Source organism: Pseudophryne corroboree, chromosome 3 (genome assembly GCF_028390025.1).
Source record: "Pseudophryne corroboree isolate aPseCor3 chromosome 3, aPseCor3.hap2, whole genome shotgun sequence".
Classification (NCBI taxonomy): domain Eukaryota; kingdom Metazoa; phylum Chordata; class Amphibia; order Anura; family Myobatrachidae; genus Pseudophryne; species Pseudophryne corroboree.
Genome location: NC_086446.1, coordinates 137427413 through 137434466, shown reverse-complemented (window position 1 = coordinate 137434466; position 7054 = coordinate 137427413). Strand labels below are relative to the sequence as shown.

At 40.3% G+C, this 7054-nt stretch overlaps 1 non-coding gene across 1 annotated transcript; it reads right to left on the bottom strand.

The window, feature by feature from the left end:
* Nucleotides 1–5888: 5888 nt before the first annotated feature.
* On the bottom strand, nt 5889–5962 carry TRNAY-AUA (transfer RNA tyrosine (anticodon AUA)). Its single transcript has one exon. It is a non-coding gene; the product is annotated as a tRNA-Tyr (tRNA).
* Between the last annotated feature and the right edge of the window lie 1092 nt (nt 5963–7054).

Below are 7054 nucleotides of genomic sequence, written 5' to 3'. Positions count from 1 at the left end.
CGAGGTGGTTAACGTCCTTACCCCTACTTATTACAGCTTGACAAAGGCAACACACGGCTTGACAAATGTTGTCCGCATTTCTGTTGAAATACTTCCACACCGAAGAGCTGATTTTTTGGGTATTTTCACCAGGCATGTCAATGGCCATATTCCTCCCACGGACAACAGGTGTCTCCCCTGGTGCCTGACTTAAACAAACCACCTCACCATCAGAATCCTCCTTGTCAATTTCCTCCCCAGCGCCAGCAACACCCATATCCTCCTCATCCTGGTGTACTTCAACACTGACATCTTCAATCTGACTATCAGGAACTGGACTGCGGGTGCTCCTTCCAGCACTTGCAGGGGGCGTGCAAATGGTGGAAGGCACATGCTCTTCACGTCCAGTGTTGGGAAGGTCAGGCATCGCAACCGACACAATTGGACTCTCCTTGTGGATTTGGGATTTCGAAGAACGCACAGTTCTTTGCTGTGCTTTTGCCAGCTTGAGTCTTTTAATTTTTCTAGCGAGAGGCTGAGTGCTTCCATCCTCATGTGAAGCTGAACCACTAGCCATGAACATAGGCCAGGGCCTCAGCCGTTCCTTGCCACTCCGTGTGGTAAATGGCATATTGGCAAGTTTACGCTTCTCCTCCGACAATTTTATTTTAGATTTTTGAGTCCTTTTTTTACTGATATTTGGTGTTTTGGATTTTACATGCTCTGTACTATGACATTGGGCATCGGCCTTGGCAGACGACGTCGATGGAATTTCATCGTCTCGGCCATGACTAGTGGCAGCAGCTTCAGCACGAGGTGGAAGTCGATCTTGATCTTTCCCTATTTTTGGAACCTCAACATTTTTGTTCTCCATATTTTAATAGGCACAACTAAAAGGCACCTCAGGTAAACAATGGAGATGGATGGATACTAGTATACTTATGGATGACGAGCGACTGCCGACACAGAGGTAGCTACAGCCGTGGACTACCGTACTGTGTCTGCTGCTAATATAGACTGGATGATAATGAGATAAAATTAAAATATATATATATATATCAGACTAGTACTGCAGCCGGACAGGTATATATTATGTAATGACGGACCTGCTGGACACTGTCTGTCAGCACTGCAGACTCCTAAAGTAAGCTACTAGTATCAAGAAGATAGGAAAAAAAAAAACCACGGGTAGGTGGTATACAATTATGGATGGACGAGCGACTGCCGACACAGAGGTAGCTACAGCCGTGGACTACCGTACTGTGTCTGCTGCTAATATAGACTGGATGATAATGAGATAAAATTAAAATATATATATATATATCACACTAGTACTGCAGCCGGACAGGTATATATTATGTAATGACGGACCTGCTGGACACTGTCTGTCAGCACTGCAGACTCCTAAAGTAAGCTACTAGTATCAAGAAGATAGAAAAAAAAAACCACGGGTAGGTGGTATACAATTATGGATGGACGAGCGACTGCCGACACAGAGGTAGCTACAGCCGTGGACTACCGTACTGTGTCTGCTGCTAATATAGACTGGATGATAATGAGATAAAATTAATATATATATATATATATATATCACACTAGTACTGCAGCCGGACAGGTATATATTATGTAATGACGGACCTGCTGGACACTGTCTGCAGAATGCGTTTATAAAAACACCACACGACGAGTGTTTAACTTTTTCAGGCAGACAATCACAATATACTGGTGGTCAGCAGACAATCACAATATACTGGTGGTCAGTGGTCACTGGTCAGTCACACTGGCAGTGGCACTCTGGCAGCAAAAGTGTGCACTGTACTTAAAATATGTACTCCTGCTATAACTTCTCGCCAGTCTCCCCCACAATTAAGCTGTGTGAGCAGTGAGCACTCAGCACAGTCAGATAATGATATACAGTATTACATATGATGCAGCACACTGGGCTGAGCACAGATATGGTATGTGACTGTGTCACACTGTGTATCGTTTTTTTTCAGGCAGAGAACGGATTAATTAAACTGGTGGTGGTCACTGGTCACTGGTCACACTATCAGCAAGTAGTACTCCGTCCTAAGCAGGCAATCACAATATACTGGTGGTCAGTGTGGTCACTGGTCAGTCACACTGGCAGTGTGGCACTCTGGCAGCAAAAGTGTGCACTGTACTTAAAATATATTATTTATGTACTCCTGCTCTAACTGCTCCCCAGTCTCCCCCACAATTAAGCTGTGTGAGCAGTGAGCACTCAGCACAGTCAGATATACAGTACAGGTTGAGTATCCCATATCCATATATTCCGAAATACGGAATATTCCGAAATACGGACTTTTTTGAGTGAGACTGAGATAGTGAAATCTTTGTTTTTTGATGGCTCAATGTACACAAACTTTGTTTAATACACAAAGTTATTAATAATATTGTATTAAATGACCTTCAGGCTGTGTATATAAGGTGTATATGAAACATAAATGAATTGTGTGTATGTACACACACTTTGTTTAATGCACAAAGTTATAAAAAATATTGGCTAAAATTACCTTCAGGCTGTTTGTATAAGGTGTATATGATACATAAATGCATTCTGTGCTTAGATTTAGGTCCCATCACCATGATATCTCATTATGGTATCTAATTATTCCAAAATACGGAAAAATCCGATATCCAAAATACCTCTGGTCCCAAGCATTTTGGATAAGGGATACTCAACCTGTATTACATATGATGATGCAGCACACTGAGGCTGAGCACAGATATGGTATGTGACTGTGTCACACTGTGTATCGTTTTTTTTCAGGCAGAGAACGGATTAATTAAACTGGTGGTCAATGGTCACTGGTCACACTATCAGCAAGTAGTAGTACTCCAGTCCTAATATGCTCCCCAAAATTAGTAAATACTAAATAGTGTCTCTAACTCTCTACTCTCTTCTCTATAAACGGAGAGGACGCCAGCCACGTCCTCTCCCTATCAATCTCAATGCACGTGAGAAAATGGCGGCGACGTGCGGCTCCTTATATAGAATCCGAGTCTCGCGAGAATCCGACAGCGGGATGATGACGTTCGGGCGCGCTCGGGTTAACCGAGCAAGGCGGGAGGATCCGAGCCTGCTCGGCCCCGTGTAAAAAAAGCTGAAGTTCGGCGGGTTCGGATTCCGAGAAACCGAACCCGCTCATCACTAGTTTACACTAGCATTTAAAACATTCCACATATCCATCCAATCAGCTGTCGGCGGAGACACCACATTAATTTGCTCCCGCTCCTATCTAATATAGCCTTCTTCCTCAGACATGTCGACACACGTGTACCGACACACCACACACACAGGGAATGCTTTTTCTGAAGACAGTTTCCCCACAAGGCCCTTTGGAGAGACAGAGAGAGAGAGTATGCCAGCACATGAGCACACACCCCAGCGCTATATAACCCAGGAATAACACAGTAACTTAATGTTTGCTCAGTGGTGCTGCTGTATGTAATTTGCGCCGAATTATGTGCCCCCCCCCTCTTTTCAACCCTCTTGTCTACCGTGGTTTCAGCAGGGGAGAGTCTGGGGAGCTTCCTCAGCGGTACTGTGGAGAAAAAATGGCGCTGGTGAGTACTGAGGGAGAAGCCCCGCCCCCTCGGCGGCGGGCTTCTGTCCCGCTTAAACTGTAAAATTGGCGGGGGCTCATACATATATACAGTGCCCAGCTGTATATGTGTTATATTTTTGGCAAAAAGAGGTTTATATTGCTGCCCAGGGCGCCCCCCCTGCGCCCTGCACCCTTACAGTGACCAGAGTATATGAGGTGTATGGGAGCAATGGCGCACAGCTGCAGTGCTGTGCGTTACTTCAGTGAAGATCATGAAATCTTCTGCCGCCGCTGAAGTCTTTCTTTTCTTCTCATACTCACCCGGCTTCTATCTTCCGGCTCTGCGAGGGGGACGGCGGCGCGGCTCTGGGACGGACGGCGAGGGTGAGATCCTGTGTACATTAAAGTACAATAACTTTTACCATTTTAATTTGTTTTAATAGTATATTGAAAGTATTGTTTTCTTTTAAAAATCCACTTAATTTTCTTTACCCTATTATTAAAATGGTAATTGACAAAAACAAACTACATTGTCATCAGAAGAGCAATACAAAATGTACAAGTGATATATTAAAATCATCTTTCCAGCTTGAATTTCAATGATGCATTGGGGCAACGATTTTGTGAGAAACATTTTCACCCTTAAATAAAGATTTTCTTAATTCCTTACCTGTGTGCTAATTAGATATCACCTTGTTTTCACATTAAACAGACTTCCACATGAGAAAGCAGCAAGGATGCAGTGGCGTTAATGTTTCCTGGTGTCAACCTGTATTATTTCAGTAGACATTGAAATGAGGATGCATCTTGCTGCCTTTCCAATGAAGCAAGTTTAATTTAGTAATAGGTGAAAAACCATCCTTACAAAGGTGTTAATCAGAGACTTGGCTTTGTGGACACTTTTCAGAGAACAAATTTGTTAGCATAAAAATAAAGCCAGAAAATGAAGAGCTGTTTAATCACTCAATTGGATTTTTTTGCCAGCATATTTCTTTTTCTCTGCAACCCACTGCTAAATTGTGCTTCCTAGCTGTTTTTATAAAATCACTGAATCAAATCTAACTCTGATTACATCAGAGAAGGCCAGGTACCCTACACCATAAGAGGGGGTTTGAAATTTTGACTTGTCTACTTAAAGATCACCAAAATCTGATAACAAGGTCAATTACGTCCCTGGGTGGGATTGAACCACCAACCTTTTGGTTAATAGCCATATACACTAACTGATTGCGCCACAGAGACACTTAGCAAAAGTACATACTGACAAAGGCTAATAAGCATTCATCTAAAACGTTTCCTAGAAAAACTTTAAAAAGTCAATAATCTGGAGAGTTTTTGTAAGATGTTTCTTCCATCAACCAACGAAGAAACACATTGGTACTTTCCCATGATGACTGAGTGCTTCAGGATCTCTTGCACTTACATGTGCAGCAGAGTACTGCAATGGAAGCATGCTGGGCCCATAACCCAGAGGTAGGCAGAATGAAACTATCCTTTGCTATATGCATATTTTTTTGTTAATTTAAGTAATCAAAACTGGGATTGATATTTTTGCTCTTTTATTTTTACTTAAAGTACAATAACTTTTACCATTTTAATTTGTTTTAATAGTATATTGACAGTATAGTTTTCTTTAAAAAATCCACTTAATTTTCTTTACCCTATTATTAAAAGGGTAATTGACAAAAACAAACTACATTGTCACCAGAAGAGCAATACAAAATGTACAAGTGATATATTAAAATCATCTTTCCAGCTTGACTTTCAATGATGCATTGGGGCAACGATTTTGTGAGAAACATCTTCACCCTTAAATAAAGATTTTCTTAATTCCTTACCTGTGTGCTAATTAGATATCACCTTGTTTTCACATTAAACAGACTTCCACATGAGAAAGCAGCAAGGATGCAGTGGCGTTAATGTTTCCTTGTGTCAACCCGTATTATTTCAGTAGACATTGAAATGAGGATGCATCTTGCTGCCTTTCCAATGAAGCAAATTTAATTTAGTAATAGGTTAAAAACCATCCCTACAAAGGTGTTAATCAGAGACTTGGCTTTGTGGACACTTTTCAAAGAACAAATTTGTTAGCATAAAAATAAATCCAGAAAATTAAGAGCTGTTTAATCACTCAATTGGATTTTTTTTGCCAGCATATTTCTTTTTCTCTGCAACCCACTGCTAAATTGTGCTTCCTAGCTGTTTTTATAAAATCACTGAATCAAATCTAACTCTGATTACATCAGAGAAGGCCAGGTACCCTACACCATAAGAGGGGGTTTGAAATTTTGACTTGTCTACTTAAAGATCACCAAAATCTGATAACAAGGTCAATTACGTCCCTGGGTGGGATTGAACCACCAACCTTTTGGTTTATAGCCGAACACACTAACTGATTGCGCCACAGAGACACTTTGCAAAAGTACATACTGACAAAGGCTAATAAGCATTCATCTAAAACGTTTCCTAGAAAAACTTTAAAAAGTCAATAATCTGGAGAGTTTTTGTAAGATGTTTCTTCCATCCACCAACGAAGAAACACATTGGTACTTTCCCATGATGAGTGAGTGCTTCAGGATCTCTTGCACTTACATGTGCAGCAGAGTACTGCAATGGAAGCATGCTGGGCCCATAACCCAGAGGTAGGCAGATTAAAACTATCCTCTGCTATATGCATTTTTTTTGTTAATTAAAGTAATCCAAAACTGGGATTGATATTTTTGCTCTTTTATTTTTCATTAAAGTACAATAACTTTTACCATTTTAATTTGTTTTAATAGTATATTGAAAGTATTGTTTTCTTTTAAAAATCCACTTAATTTTCTTTACCCTATTATTAAAATGGTAATTGACAAAAACAAACTACATTGTCATCAGAAGAGCAATACAAAATGTACAAGTGATATATTAAAATCATCTTTCCAGCTTGAATTTCAATGATGCATTGGGGCAACGATTTTGTGAGAAACATTTTCACCCTTAAATAAAGATTTTCTTAATTCCTTACCTGTGTGCTAATTAGATATCACCTTGTTTTCACATTAAACAGACTTCCACATGAGAAAGCAGCAAGGATGCAGTGGCGTTAATGTTTCCTGGTGTCAACCTGTATTATTTCAGTAGACATTGAAATGAGGATGCATCTTGCTGCCTTTCCAATGAAGCAAGTTTAATTTAGTAATAGGTGAAAAACCATCCTTACAAAGGTGTTAATCAGAGACTTTGCTTTGTGGACACTTTTCAGAGAACAAATTTGTTAGCATAAAAATAAAGCCAGAAAATGAAGAGCTGTTTAATCACTCAATTGGATTTTTTTGCCAGCATATTTCTTTTTCTCTGCAACCCACTGCTAAATTGTGCTTCCTAGCTGTTTTTATAAAATCACTGAATCAAATCTAACTCTGATTACATCAGAGAAGGCCAGGTACCCTACACCATAAGAGGGGGTTTGAAATTTTGACTTGTCTACTTAAAGATCACCAAAATCTGATAACAAGGTCAAT